This window comes from Chaetura pelagica, unplaced genomic scaffold (genome assembly GCF_000747805.2).
Source record: "Chaetura pelagica isolate M959 unplaced genomic scaffold, ChaPel_1.0 scaffold369, whole genome shotgun sequence".
Taxonomy (NCBI): domain Eukaryota; kingdom Metazoa; phylum Chordata; class Aves; order Apodiformes; family Apodidae; genus Chaetura; species Chaetura pelagica.
This window is the reverse complement of record NW_009970235.1, coordinates 264,930-279,927: the sequence shown is the minus strand read 5'-3', so window position 1 is coordinate 279,927 and position 14,998 is coordinate 264,930. Positions and strand designations below refer to the sequence as shown.

General features: G+C 46.2%; 1 protein-coding gene across 1 annotated transcript in view; it reads right to left on the bottom strand.

Annotated features, from left to right (window-relative positions):
* HCN4 (hyperpolarization activated cyclic nucleotide-gated potassium channel 4) overlaps positions 1-14,998 on the bottom strand; it is a 107,712-nt gene that overhangs the window by 43,026 nt on the left and 49,688 nt on the right.

Sequence of the window (14,998 nt, the reverse complement as noted above, 5' to 3'; positions counted from 1 at the left end):
GAATATATGCTATGCACTGAGCCACAGTGGAAGCTGTCTTTGTACTGGATGTCAGACACAGTCTCTGCAAGTATCAAATGCAAGAAAGAACGGCCTCAAACTCAGCAGAGACTTCTAGAAGAGGATCTGATTCAACTATGTTCTTGTACCTCTTGTATTCTGCTGCTCTATCACTTCCAGTCTTATGTGAAGGTGGGTAAGGAAAAGAGAAACACAGCAGAGCTGTAGAGGCAGGAGCTGCTACAAGCAGGACACTAAGAAATCCAGGTGCTCTATTATCAAAGCTGCACATATGGTCAAGACTTAATGGGCACTGTTTTTTTTATATGGGTGTTGCAGAGACACTGGGGGGTGCCTGGCTCTTTCACGCCCAGCTCTGTGATGGCTCATGCCAGTGACTGCTGTCCTGAGCTACATACCCACCCAGGTTTGGTTTTCCCTTCCTTACAACATGAGGTGGCTCTGGAGAGCATGGCCGGCCCTGTGTGGCTCAGCACAGAGCCCACCTTCTGGCCTCTTTCACCATTGACACAGTTAATGGAGAGAGGAAACTTTCAGCCCATCACTGGGCAATGGTTTGGAACCAGACAGGAAGGCTCCCTTGGTGCTCACAGAGTGCTTGGCCTCCAGCTAAAGCAGCTGACTGCATCCCCTGGGAGCAGAGACCCCCAGCACATCTGCCATCCTCTCCTGCATGCTGCTGTGTCACCACAGCAAGCTGTGACACAGGTGGGAGGGATGGAAGCCTAACAGCCATGCCCAGCCCTGCCAACGTGTCCTGCCCTAGCGCCTCCTCTGGAGAAATGTTCATCCCTGGCTGTTTCTGATGCAGGGGAGTGAAATATTTGGACATCCATGTGTGAATGAAGCAAAGGGACTCCCTGAAGTCAGCTGCCTGGATAGGCCTTCTCAGGAGGCCTCCCCATGGTTTAGAAGCACACACAGCCTGGCTGTCCTGCAGCCCAGCCCACCATCTGGTCACACAATGTCCTAGTTGGATTTAATGGAAGAGAACAAAATGCAGAGGAATGTGAGAAGCAAAGAAACTACTGTGAATCAGCTCTACTGCTGCATTTCCATCCTGACCTGCAGGATGGTACTCCCTTCCAGGGTGTATTTCAATCAGCTCTGCCCTAACCCAGCTACATCAGCTTGAAGTGTCCCACAGAGCTTGTCTACCACACCCTGTAGCTCCTCCTGCTCTCTCAGCCCTGAACTCCCCAAGTCCCCATCATAGCCCCTCCACTCCAGCCCACAGCCTCTCTGCTGTCACCTGCAAAGTCCCCCTCCACAGCTCTGCTCCTGTACCTCAGCCCTGCCCTCTCTGGTCACATTGTCTGCTTACTGACCCGCCACCACAGCTCTTGTTGGAGTGTGACTCCCGGTGTTGTACTAAAGCTGGCCTCCAAGTGAGCCACACAGAGCACACACTGACACTACCCAAGCTCACTATTTCCTTAGGGATGTAGCAGGATTATCTGTCAGTTCTTCAGATGTAAAATAAACCTGTAAACACAACTTTCTTAAAGGGCACCAGGCAGTGAGTGAGAAGGCACAGAGGCCCTGATACAGGCTTGTATGGGAGAGCAAAGTACTTTCCAGTTTGGTGTGTTACAAATAAAACTGGATTGTGCAGTGACTGACACTGCAGGGAGGAGCACCCTTCTCACCTCCAGAGTACTCCCTGGGCTCCACTAAGCCTCGGGGCATGCAGAGGGTGACTCAGCCACCTGGAATCACCTCCAGAAGGACAGGCAGCTACAGGAGATGGCTGACTGTCAGGGAAGTACCTGAAGCAAGGGACAGGCCATAGGCACGCTCTGTGACTCTACGGCTAAGCCCATAGAACTGTTTGCTGCTCTGCCAGAGACAGTCCTACTCCTCCCAGCCACCCATGGCAATATGTACCTGCCACCTCTGCCTATCGAGGGATCAGCCTCCTCTGAACCCATAGTGAGTCAGTTCAAGCAGCTAAAAAGGCAGAGAACGCCTGTTATAAAAGAAAGGAATCATGGTCTGTCATTTTAGCTGCCTAAATTGGCTCATCACTCTTGTCAGAGCTGGCTGTTCAATTTGAATGCCTGTTTCCACACCAGATATTAACACTTCCCCGCCTAATCAGGATGCCACGAGGTCATATGGATTGAGAGATGCTCAAGCCAGCCTGGGAGGGAGCCAGAGAATGCTGGAAACCAGAAGGATTTGGAGAACTGTTTCTAAACTCCATTATTTCCACTGCATCCAAGATGCAGCTGGAGTCCACAGTGTCACAGTGTGAGAAGCACCGTTCTAGCTTATTTCTGGGCTGAAAAGAAGAAAATATCCAAAATCCAGGCTGTTCTAGGAAATCCAATTCTCAATGCTGACTCAGAAGGTCAATATGAAAGTTGAGGACATAATTCATAACAAATTTGAATGCCTGTTTCCACACCAGATATTAACACTTCCCCGCCTAATCAGGATGCCACGAGGTCATATGGATTGAGAGATGCTCAAGCCAGCCTGGGAGGGAGCCAGAGAATGCTGGAAACCAGAAGGATTTGGAGAACTGTTTCTAAACTCCATTATTTCCACTGCATCCAAGATGCAGCTGGAGTCCACAGTGTCACAGTGTGAGAAGCACCGTTCTAGCTTATTTCTGGGCTGAAAAGAAGAAAATATCCAAAATCCAGGCTGTTCTAGGAAATCCAATTCTCAATGCTGACTCAGAAGGTCAATATGAAAGTTGAGGACATAATTCATAACAAATAATTCCTACTGGTTTCTTTTTTTTTTTTTTTTTTTTTTTTTTCCACCCCAGCAGAAATAATAATTCTCACTTAGATAACTCAAAGTAAATCCAGCCTATCTGAGTGACAGCCCCAGGCTACACTTTTAATGAAGGCATAGCAGCAGTTTGCAGAAGGATCTCTGAATGGAGCTTTTGTAGCACCAGGATTTTAATGTGCTAATGACTTTTCCTCTTCCACCTCCCGTGTGGTTTTGAAAGAGCTCCAGTCCTCCTGTAACCCAGGGAACTCCAGCCAGGGACAAGGAGAAACCTTGTCAGATTTAGGAAGTCTCTCTCTTCCTTTAATATGTTAAAAGCAGAGAGTGAAGAGCCTGAGGGAATGAATGTTTTAGGTGAATGGATAGGGGAGCTTCTTATACCATGACTGGGATCTATTCTAGTCAGGCCAGGGCAGAAAGCTTTTATTCTTTGGGGTGCTTCTAAAAACAGGAATAAATGAGCGTGTTTGGTCTTTGCTTTTAGGCCCTGCTGCCTCCACTCATGCACTGGTAACTCAGACACTTGCTGGCAGCTGAGACAGGGCAGCTCTGTGCTGCAGGTCTTGGTTCACAGGTCTTCCTTCACCACCCATTCTGTAACCCACCTGTAAGTGCAGGACCCAGTGTTGAAGCCCAGAGGGAAGGAAAGTCCTGCCTCTGTATTAACACGGGGTGGATCTGTCCTTGTAGCCCATGGATGTTCCCAGCACAGAGCTCAGAGAGGCCAGGAGCTCAGGGGCCATTTGGGATTGCCCTCTAATGGCCAGCATGCGGCTGGAGAAAAGGATTACAAATGGGTTAATAAACTTCTCACACAGGTAGAGACAATATCTACTTTATGCAAGTGTGGATTCAGCTCACCTGCTCTGGACCTTAAGATCTAGAATATAACATTAGCATCACTGGATGGAAAAACACACCCAGAGAGTGACTCCTTTGGCTTGTGGCTCTTGTTTACCTGAGGAGATGCCCTATGTCTCCAGAATTCCTGTTTCTCTCTGCTGCCCACAAAGTAAGCCTATATAATGAACTCCAGCTGTAAATGTCTGAACTGCAGGTGAGACAAATCCAATTTCAGTGTCAGTCTCAGGAGTTACCAGCTCATGCCCACTTCTTGGGATACATTTGCATTCACATACAAGAGAAAAACAAGAAACATTCACTGTGCAGCACACAGGAATAACTGAAGGAGTGTGAATGAACATCCTTCACTGGGAAGCAGCTCCTACCCTAAGTTGGAGGGACTCCAGGAGTGTGCTGAAGAGTGTCAGAGCCAATGCTGCAGTGCCCTAAAGCTGCCCACAGCTTGCTAGAGAGAGGTGGGGAAGAAACATTCCAGAATAGCTGGCCTATGAGCCGGGGAATGTGAGTGGTCATTGGAACTTCTCTGGTTTTCATCATTAACACTCAGGGCTTTCTTGTCCTGGAACATAACCCAGGCTGGGTCCCAGAGCATCACACCTCCCTTCTGCCCTTGGAACTGCTTGTGCTTTCTGCTGCCTGTGATTTGGAAAAAGGGAGTGAAGAAGAGAAGAAGGACAAAGCATGGAATCGTGCTTAAAAGCACCTCTTTCCAAGAGCATTCTCTCATAGAGCTAATGTCCCTGTTTCTTGATTGTTCAAAACAAGCTGTGGCTTCAGAATCTGTTACAAAGTCAGCTCTGTCCTTAAAGCCAAAGGACACCTTGCAACACTTTTGGAAAGGACAGCCTGGGAAAGTGTGAGGACCAAAACTTTCCTCAATGAAGTTGCCTTCAGTTATATAACATCTCCATCCTGGAAGTCTCACTTATACAGAACAAGCTATTGGGATCCTGTTGGTATCAATTTGCAATCTTGTCAGCCCCAAGGAACTCTGCACAGTACTCCTCAATTGGCTCTGTACTGCAGCAGGATTCCTCTGACCTGATCACTTGAGCTGGAAGAAATCAAGGACACCTTGGAAAAGTGGGGGCCTGGCTCTGGCAGTGTTACCACAGGCTTTGACTGCAATCCAAGTTGAATGTTTCATTAATTGTGTTTTCTGTCTGCACACAGCTCAGTGTGGCTATCCAAACCAACAGGTCACCAGAACTCCTCAGACCCTTGAGAGCAAGGTTGCATTAGTGTGTCTGTCTGCCTAGGGTGGTGGAGGCTGGAGTGCTCCAAGAGGTGGACTGTCCCTGAGAGGACCCTGCAGGAGAGTGTGCAGGTGCCACTGGGGCTGGGCACTCCCTGCCCTGGCACTGCCAGGCCCAGCCTGGCTTCAGCACAGCCTGGTCCCTGTGCTCAGCTCTCAGCATCAGGCTCTGTGCAACTGCATCCCTGCTGGCTCTGCACCTACTGGAGATGCTATGCCCAGGACAAAGGGGTTTTCCTGAGGGTCTGGGGACTTTCACATAGAGGGATATTAATGATTCTGTTTGGAGCCTGCACAGCTGAGGCAGAGCTGAACACCCTGCCAGAGAGAGCTAACAGCATCCAGCCTCACTCAGCTGAACACCGGCTCTGCACAGAACTTCCATCCACAGGGTTTATGAACAGAACTGGCACCACAGAAAAGCAGTGAAACTAACTATTTGTAGCCCTTCACTATCTCTGCTAGCAACATAGCAGTATTTCTGTAGCACTGCTAACTAAGAAAGCCTGCTGGTCCTGAGCCAGTGCTGGTGTGTGAATCCACACTATGGTTAACACACAACTGTGAAAAATCCCCTGGGGATAATCAAGTAGCTGTGACACTGCTCCAGCTTCATGGAAAGTACAGAATTTACTCTCAATTTATGGCTTAAAAACCCCAAAGTCCTTAGAAGGAAATACAAATCTCAAAAGAGAATCAAACCACTATCATATGTCATTTTGAGTGCTCTAGGGTCAGAGTTAAGGTTGTTCTGCTCTGAGAAAATATGTTTTTACTTACATTTAGAAGAGTATTTGTGGACTATGGGGAAGAAAGTTGACATGTCTTTCACTCTTCCTTTCTTTACTTGGCTTTTGTAGATAACAGAGGTAAACATAGAGGCATTAGCTGCCTTTTCAAACCTAAGTGTTACTCTGTCAATGTACTGGGAATAGAGGGTTGCTGGGAAGAGCTTGTCTGAGCCTAGAATACTGTTAGATACTGTAGAGTGGCTGTACCAAGCCCCTGCACCCTCAGCTACAGTGTTGCTGACTGGGCCTCCCCCTGTTCAGTTATGAGACGTGACTGGACAACAGTTTCAGCTCTTACTCATTCTGGCCAACAGGCAAAATGAAGGCAGCTCATTGAAGATGCAGTGTTTGATCTCATTTAGGGATCAGCATCAGAAATCAGTGCCAATTCTTGTGGCAAGGGGAAAAATGCCATCTTATCCACAGTTAGCAAGACTCTTGATTGACATGGCCCATGTAAGAGTGGAAGGGCTTGGGAGCCATGATGGGCAGATCCTGGGAGGCTGAGGTGAGGAGAAAGACAAGCAACTGGAAGAGCTTGCAGGATGGGCTTCCTCCAGGAGGAAAAATCCTCTCCAGGCAAACACAGGGCCATGCATACTGGAGCACTGAAACATGGAAGCCATGAGCATCCCCCCAAGGCACACACAGAGCCAAAACCCCTGAGCAGCTCAGACACTGTAAGGACATGCACAAATTCAAGTCAAGGCAGAGGGGCAGCTCCCTAAGAAATCCAGCCTAGTGAGTAAACCCAGACACTGGGACACAATGTTTGAGCAAAGCAAGACAAATTATCTCAGCTGCCATTTTCCTTCTCTTGATGCTGCTACGGGAAATGCATCATCAACCCCTTTATTGCTCCTACCTCACCCTCCCCAACCTTTTATTCATTCTTCCAGTGATGTCACATTTACACTGTGCCAAAACATAAGCTAATGTTACTCCAAAAGTCTTCTTGTCTCAAGTAACTCACCAGGCCACATACTTGATTTGTTTGGAAGAATGGAAAAAAATGCTGTTCTTGCCACAAAAATACAGAATCACAGAATCCCAGACAGGTTTGGGTTGGAAGGGACCTTAAAGATCATCCAGTTCCAACCCCCCTGGTGGGCAGGGACACCTCCCACCAGCCCAGGTTGCTCCAAGCCCTATCCAACCTGCCCTTCAACACTGCCAGGGATGGGGCAGCCACAGCTTCCCTGGACAGCCTGTGCCAGGGTCTCACGACCCTCACAGTCAAGAATTTCCTCCTCATGTCTACAAAAATACAAACTCTGAATTTCTGAGGCAACTGTTGCTCAGGATGGCAGCTGAAAAGGGAAGTTATGGAAGAAAAATTATGGAAAGGATCACAGCTGGGCTTATTACAACTTCCCAGGGTAGTGGGAAGCAGGAGTCCCTTATGAAGGATCAGCTGTGGGTCAGACAGCTTTGGGCTGCACTAATCACAGTGTGTTTGGCAGATGGGTGGAATGGCATGGGAGGGAGGGAGCTTTGGGATCCAGATTGTATTGGGACAACGCTGAGAGCACCAGCCAGCATGGAGCAGATGGGCTGGAGACGGGAGATCATCTGTGGTGCACAGATACATCTGCAAGCAGTGTGCAGATTCAGGGATGCACTCGACAGTTTGAGATGGTGTGGGCTTTGGTTTTGTCTGCTTTTTGCTGTGCCAGCAAGGAAAAGCAGAGCCAGAAGATCAAGTTTTAGATGAAGGCCAGAGTTTGGGGTTGAATCTCTTTTTATGCTTGCTTTGCACCAAATGACATAACCAATGTCAGCAGAGTTGCTGATGCTGCCTTGAGTCAGTGTGAGAGGAGAACAAGGTCTGTGATTCATGAGGTTTAACACTCACGGGGGAAGATACTGTGGAGTGTGTCAGGTCTTCTCTCAGGGCTGCCTGGAACTGGGGGTTTGAGGGAAGTGCACTGAGTACCAGGTGTTAAGAGAGATATCCAAGTAGATTTTACATTTAAGATATACTAATCCTTTGTGCTGCCATGGCAGTTTTCATCTGAAGGTCTCAAGGGGCTCGGCTGACATTAATCTGGTGTGCTTCAGTATCTCCAGTGAATGTGGCATCTCCATTATTCCAGATGGGCAAAATGAGGCACATAATAGGGAAAAGCCACTTGCCAGAGGTTGCACAGGAAGCTGAGAGCAAAGTTTTGAAGTGAATCTAGGGATGTCAGCTTCAATCTCCTGCTCTATCCACTGCCCAGGTAGTGTGGCTGCTAACTAGGAGGTACCCTTCATGTTCACAATCAGCCACTTCTCAGCCAAGAAACCCCAGAGTGTGTATGTGCATGCAGAGCAGGGAGAAGTCATCTTGCAGCAGCCTGGTACCTGTAAAGCTCTGCAAGAACATGATGCAAGCCTGCAAGCTTCTACCTCCTCCCAAGGTGATTTAACTCTTCCCAGGCAGCTTGCTCATGGCTAATGGAAGTTCTTCTCTGAGTGGGAGCTGAGACAGAGAAGAGCAGAATATCCATGAAGGATTTTCTTGTCTTCTCCCTCAGAAACTTGTGTCTACTGTAAAGTATTTACAGCAGATGAAGGTGAAATAGTACTAAGAAAGCTGGCATAAATGGCTGATGTTTATAAATATATATAAACCCCAAAGATCCTACCACCACCATGTGTTTGCCTCTTGCACTCTCAGAGTTGAGGTTGTCAAGACAACAGCCCCCCTTCCCCTCCTCATGCCACCATTCCCAGCCTAGACTTTAATCTTCATCATTTTAAGAACTTTTGTCACCACGGCAACGTGACAGTCTTTTAAAAATATTTTCTAGCACAACTCAAACGACTGTCTTTCCTGCATGGTTTTCTTTAAACCTCTAGGAAAAAAAAAACCAACATTGAGGGTTGGATTCTGCCTCCACTGAATGAGCTGTAGGCCTCCCAGCTAGCAGGGACAGGAGCTGGCCACTGCCTCCAGTGCAGTGGGATGATGGCATCTTCACCTTCCAGGGAATGTGTGACCCAGAGCACCAACTCAAGAACTGAGGCCAGAGCTTTTGGAAGAACCTCTCTGGAGAATGTGGCCTTTTGCCTTTCAATGGAGCTTATGTTCTCAAACGCCTACAGCTCAGATTTTCAGCAGCATCTCTCGATATAGTTAAATGCCTTAGAAATTTTTTTAAAAAAAATAAAAATCAAGCCCCCAGAGCTGTAAGTAGGTTAGGTGTCTCACTCTCTGTGGGAATTAGATATCTTACCTGCCTAGGCTTTTTTTTTTTTTTTTTCTTTTTTTTTCCAATCTCTCATGGCTCTTATCTGCATCTTTGGGAACTGTAGCTGTTCTGAGAGGCTAGCAATGAATCACTTCTGGAAATAGGTCACAGGCTTTTTTGGAAGTTTTAGAATGACCACAGTCATCAGGCAAAAGGTCTGTCTAGCTCAGTAGCTATACATAGATATGCCTAGGGAAAGAAATTGCTGGGAGGATGAGAGGAAAGGAAGCATAAATACCTGAGAAGGAGACAAGAAACACAACTGGTTTGAAACTGGGGGTTCAAGGCCTGGAAATGGCATCATGAAAGAGCACTAAGTGGTCAGAGAGGCTGGTCCACACAGCTTTGCTGCACTGGTGCTCAGGGAAGGTATTGACTGCTGGAAAAGGCAGCTGAGCAGCAAGATGAGGTAATGGATGGATGACTCAGATGATGTAGGTGAGTCCAGGCTGCAGACTGTGTCAGAAGGACCTCACTTGTGGTCTGATAAAAAATGGACTGAGCTAAGTGGGAAAACACCCCCTGTGTGCAGTGAGTTAATAGGCACAAAGTCAATTAAAAAGGTTAGCCTGGAAAAGTAATGAGATGAAGTACTAATGGCAATATTGATCAAGTTATGCTACTACCTAGATCAGGGACACACTTTCCCTTGGAGTGTGGATCTACCTGCAGCCAGGAAGTGAAAATATTTTATAAATAGGTGTCCTGAGGAAGGGGATCCCAGACTTCTCCCAGCAGCAACATTAGGTCCCAGAGCTGGGCCATGTCCTGTTCTGTTTTGAAGCTGTTTGCCTTCCAGTAAGCAACAGCTTTACCATAGCTTGGAGATCCCTGATTGACAGAGAGGAGTTAAAAAACAGTAATTACACAACACCTTCTGGGACAGTTTGGTCCAGGGAGGAAACAGTGACAGGCACTTAAGACAGAAGTATCCCAGAAAGGTAGCAGTATCATGGGATAGGCCTAGTGCTCTGATCTATCATCTCTTACCCGAAGACAAAAGTACTTTTTTATCAAAGTGAAGGATCAGATGATGAGAGGAAATGCTCTTTTTTCCAAACAATGTGCACTGTAGCTTGCAGAATGCATTGTTGAAGGAACCCTCCAGGCCAGGAACTTGGCAGGATATGAAACACATGCCTAAATAAATAAATAAATGGTTGACTAATAATAACTTCAAAAATGTTGTTTATCTTCTTCTTTTTCGGTGCTTATAAAGAGGGTGAGGAATAAACCTAACTGTGAGCAGAATATTTTAGAGGTGTTTGCTCCCTCTGAAGGATTTGATCACTATATTAAGAGAAGAAGAGTGGACTAAATGAACCTCAGGTCTGCCACAGTGTCACCCTGTCTCCATCTACATACACAAAATAGCCTGACCTGGAGAACCAGGGGCTGGCAGCTGTATTTGTATCCACAGACACACAACCAGAACATAGGAGAAAGAAAATCAGACCAACAGAACAGATCCTTCAAATGGGAATGAAAATTGCCTCCTCAAAATTCAGATTGACAGGAAAATAGTCACAGTTCACATTCTAAAGAAATCTGTCACAAAAGAAATGAGCAGTGATGTTTGTCTTCTTATTGCTTTCAGTCACACTTGAATTTTTTAGTTTAAGATTCAGAACAGATTTTAAAAATCCAAGGTTGCCACTAAACCTACCTACAGATTCATACCATCACCACCTAGGATGTAATGTCAACTCAGTAGATCCTGCCCAGTAAGTGCAAACTTGCTTAACAACTACAGAAGTCGTGTAGTCTACTCTTGATTAATGAGTATTTCTTCAATGCATCTTGTATTTCAATCACGAGAGTAAAGCACATCCATATCAGCCCACAGTTCAGCCCTCTTTGGGTCCCTGTACGAACACAGAGAGAAGCTGAGCCACACAATGCACACCTCAAAATGGAGTGAATATGTGTCTCCCAAAGGCTTCTCTCTGCATCAGCAAGGCAACACCTGCACACCCAGCTGAGGCCCCCATCTTATCCCAGAGTGGGCTCCAGTGGTTGGAAGCAGCAGTTTATATGCTTTCTCCCTACAGAAAGCTGGCCTATGGCTCTACAGTAACTCTCCCTCTGGAGGACCCTAGAGAAGCACCGACAAGGCAGCAGCCAGAATGAGCCCTACGGGCTCTTTAAAAGAACTGCAGCTACACATTTCCAGCCTGATCTCATCTGGGCTCTGCTGCCTGCATTTGTTTAAAGGATCATTGCAGCGATGGCAAGTTTTTGTCCTCCTGTTTTTAAATAGAGATGATAATGTACATTTCTCCATGCTGCATCTGCCCTCCAAGGCTGGTAGTGGGTTACATTTGATTATATATCTGTGCAACAGCATAACCTATCGCTGCTTATAGCACAGCTCAGCCTGTCGGGAGAGGTTCCTGTTCTGCAGGGGACTGAGTACTTTCCATCTAACTCAGTCCTCTGGTTTAATTCGAACTGACCACAACTTCCACCCTTGACTTTCTTTATGCTGTTAAGTGATTGTCACATCCCAGAAAGGAACCTGCCTGGCAGGCCTGGAGTCTTGAATGGTTTCGTGCACCACGAGGCAGAGCGTGTGAGCAAAGATAACAGAAGTTCCTCAGGCTGCAGACTCAATGACATTGTATTTTAACAGAGACCAAAGTTCACAGGCTGAGGATGCTCAGCACAATGGCCTGATCCTCAGATGGGCTGAGCATTTGCCTGCAAGGTCTCCACTGATCCACTCTGGCCACTCTTTTTCTTGCTAGCAAGACTTCAGAAATGGCAGATGAGATGAATGGTGTACACATCACGCCGCAGTGATACACATTTCTGACCGCAGCCTGAGACAAATTCAGCAGAGAGGTGTGCCAGGCTGCACAAACTTAAATTGCTTTGTTACTGTTGTAACAAATCCTAAATTCCTTTTGATTGAGGATAGTCTGACTGTTTCCAACAAGGACCTGAAGCATCTTTTGGGGGACCTCGTTTGCCAGCAGGGTGCAAACCATTTCATCGCCCAGACCAATAGAAACTCATTTGCATACAGTGTGTCACACTCGGCCTAGAGAGACAAACGCCCTCCTACTCTTTTAAAGTAATAACAGCAATGCAACCTTTTCAGTGCTGCAATGTGCACCTTAGAGAACACTGAAGAAAAGCACAATGAAAATAAGTCCCTGAGTAACACACCTCAGAAAACCTGTACCTCCCATAACCTTCACAGAGCAGAGGCTGAGGGGACACAGAGAAATGAAAGGAAGAGGGGGGTGGGATCTAGATGATCTTGAAGGTCCCTTCCAACCCAAACCATTCTATGAAGAGGACCTGCTGAAGGCAACATAGTCAATACCCTTACATGCACACAGGCTGCACTGATCCCCAAAGGAGAGCAAATGGAGTGAAGAGGCTGGGTACATTTTATCTTGCTTTAAGAATATGGGGCAGGAAAAACTGGTTTTTAACCAATGAGCAGAGCAGATTGCATATATGAATGTACAACAATTTAATTGCTGCTGTGGTTGTATATAGGTATGTGGGCTGATGATAGAAAAATGAACAAAGTCAGAACAAAGATGTTTAAAAGCAGTATTTAAACTCTCCATGAGTATCTGCTGGGCAGGAACACAGTCCCTAAAGGCTGCCATTTTAATTAGAAATCCAACAGGAAATACTGCCTGATGACAGGCATCAGGCAAAAATCCCCAGAGCTGCAGCCAAGGAGAAGGAGGAGATTTGCACAGCTCTTTAAGGGGTATAACATAATAATATTAAAATCATCATAGTAATAATAATAGTTTGACAGGGATGTTGTACATTCAAGCAAAATACCAGGGTTTTATTAAAAAGTGCAGCTGTCCTCTCTGTCTCCAGCTGTGCCTCAGAAGTAGAGATCTAGAGACATGTTACCAAACTGATAATATAAAGGGGAGACCCTCTTCTTATTCACAATGTTTGGCTTTTCTGTCCTTGAAATTAATCTTGAAACTTTGTCACCCTGGCTGTGCAGCAAACCCATATGAAACAACAATCCAAAAGGCAACAGATCCCACCACGTGCTTTTAAAAGGTCACACCCTTCCACAGGCAGGTTTTTATCCTTCTTCCCTGAAAAGGAAGAGGGATTTGATACTAGATACTTGTCTGGACCCAAACACCACCACAGTATTGCAAGATGCTCATACACATGCTAACGAAGTCCTAATGAAACCTCTTCTTGTTGTATCGTATGACCAGAAAGTATTTTACTGGTATTTCTCTCCAAAAAGCACAGTGTGATAGAATTGTCTACACAAAGCTTCTCGCTTTGGCTCAATTTTTGCTATTTTCCTTCTGAAAGGGCTTTGCTGCTACATCTTTTCAACTTTTCCTTTTAATCCTGATGGGAATGGGTCCTACCCCTCCCTGCTGATCCACTGCTCCCCTGGCCTGGGAGCCTGGCTTCCTTCAGAGCAGCATGCACAAAGAATAATTCAACCCACTTATGCTGAAACTGCATGAAGAGAACAGGGTCAAACCCCCTCAGATGTGGAGCCTGGTTGCTCCAGAAGGCTTTCTTTGGCAGCAACCAGGATCAGTTAATTCAGAACCAAACATAAGAAACCTCACATCAGGCAGAGGGCTGATTCCACCTCCTTAGAAGACTTCACTTGAATGTGTGAGAGACTGATTTGAACTTGGAAGGAGGAGTGGTTTGTAACCTTCCCAATCTCTTGTCTGCCTCATAACCCTGGGTATACTTATAGCTCACATAAACATCTAAACTGCCCCCAAATTGTGCTGTCTGTGGAAGAAGCTCCAGTGTCTGAACACATGCTGTCTGAAACAGTATTTCCTTGAATCCATCTGGAATTTGCCATCTCTTCAATTTCACTGACTGTTCCATATCTTTGATGAATACGGCAGGAAAATTACATGTGGCACTCATCCCTTTCTACCTCACTTATTACTTTACAGGCTTTTTCTCTTCCCCTTAAAGGAAAGAATTTCAAACTTTTCATTTATTCCAGGTTGTTCTCAATTATTCTGATCAGTTTTCTCTGAATTCACTTTACTCCTGTAGTGTGCAGTAGCTCAAGTAACTAAAATTGGGATATTTTTATCCTCAGTTATCTTACGATGGCCATTTTTATTATTTTTTAATGCTTGTCTCCAACCTGTGCTCCCCCAATCCCAGTTCTGTTTTTATCCCCTCCAGCAGAGAACCAGGCAGTAAGAAGCTATTCACAAGCAGCTTCTGTAAAGAAGCTATACTGTACAATAGAAATGGAGCTGCTTTCACCATTCACACTTACTCTGTTTGGTGTCTTGTTCAGCTTTAAAAGAAACTGAGTCCTTTGGGAACTCACTTCACAACCTGCTCATTTGACCTCTCCTGCCTTGCTCTCTCTGGTCTGGATCATTCTTCACCTTCTGCCTTGTGTGATTTAATGACACCTCACTGCTGAGAGAGCCCCAGTCCAGCAGCAGGAACATTTGCCCCATCAGCGTAAGAAGAAATGGGCAGAAGAAATGATGGGAGCAGCACTGAAAAATTACCAGGGGAAATGAAGTACATAAAAACGACAGCATTGATCATTCTTTACAGTCCCCTAGCAGCTCACTGCATGCTGCTGCAGTACAGCCTCCCTTGGCAGTGCCTCTGAGTATTTATTATTCAGAGAAATTAAGTCTGGGGTAGAATATGCATTATGTCTGTGACTGCCTGGGCATTCCAAGAGCTGTGTCTACACTGGCCACATCTCCAAAGGCTACTGACTATGTACACAGAGGCTGTGTCTACACTGGAAAGTAAGGATGGACTCCAAGTGAGGGATGGGTATGTGGAGCCAGCCTTGTGGCACACACTTTTCCATCCGTCCCCAGCAGTGGATGTAGCACCAGTTCAAAGTATCAACAGTGAATTTAGGAGGGCTGAATATCTTAGGATATCTGGTCCTGGATGATGTTCAGCCTCAGTCATGCTTGATCTCTCCAGGTTACATGAATGAGAGCTGTGCAAAAGGGCAGAAAATACTCAGAAGTAGGGTGATGTGGGGGGTTCTATGCCTGGAAATGTTCCTGTGCAGATACTGGACAAGTTGGGACTCAGAAGTAGTTCCGACT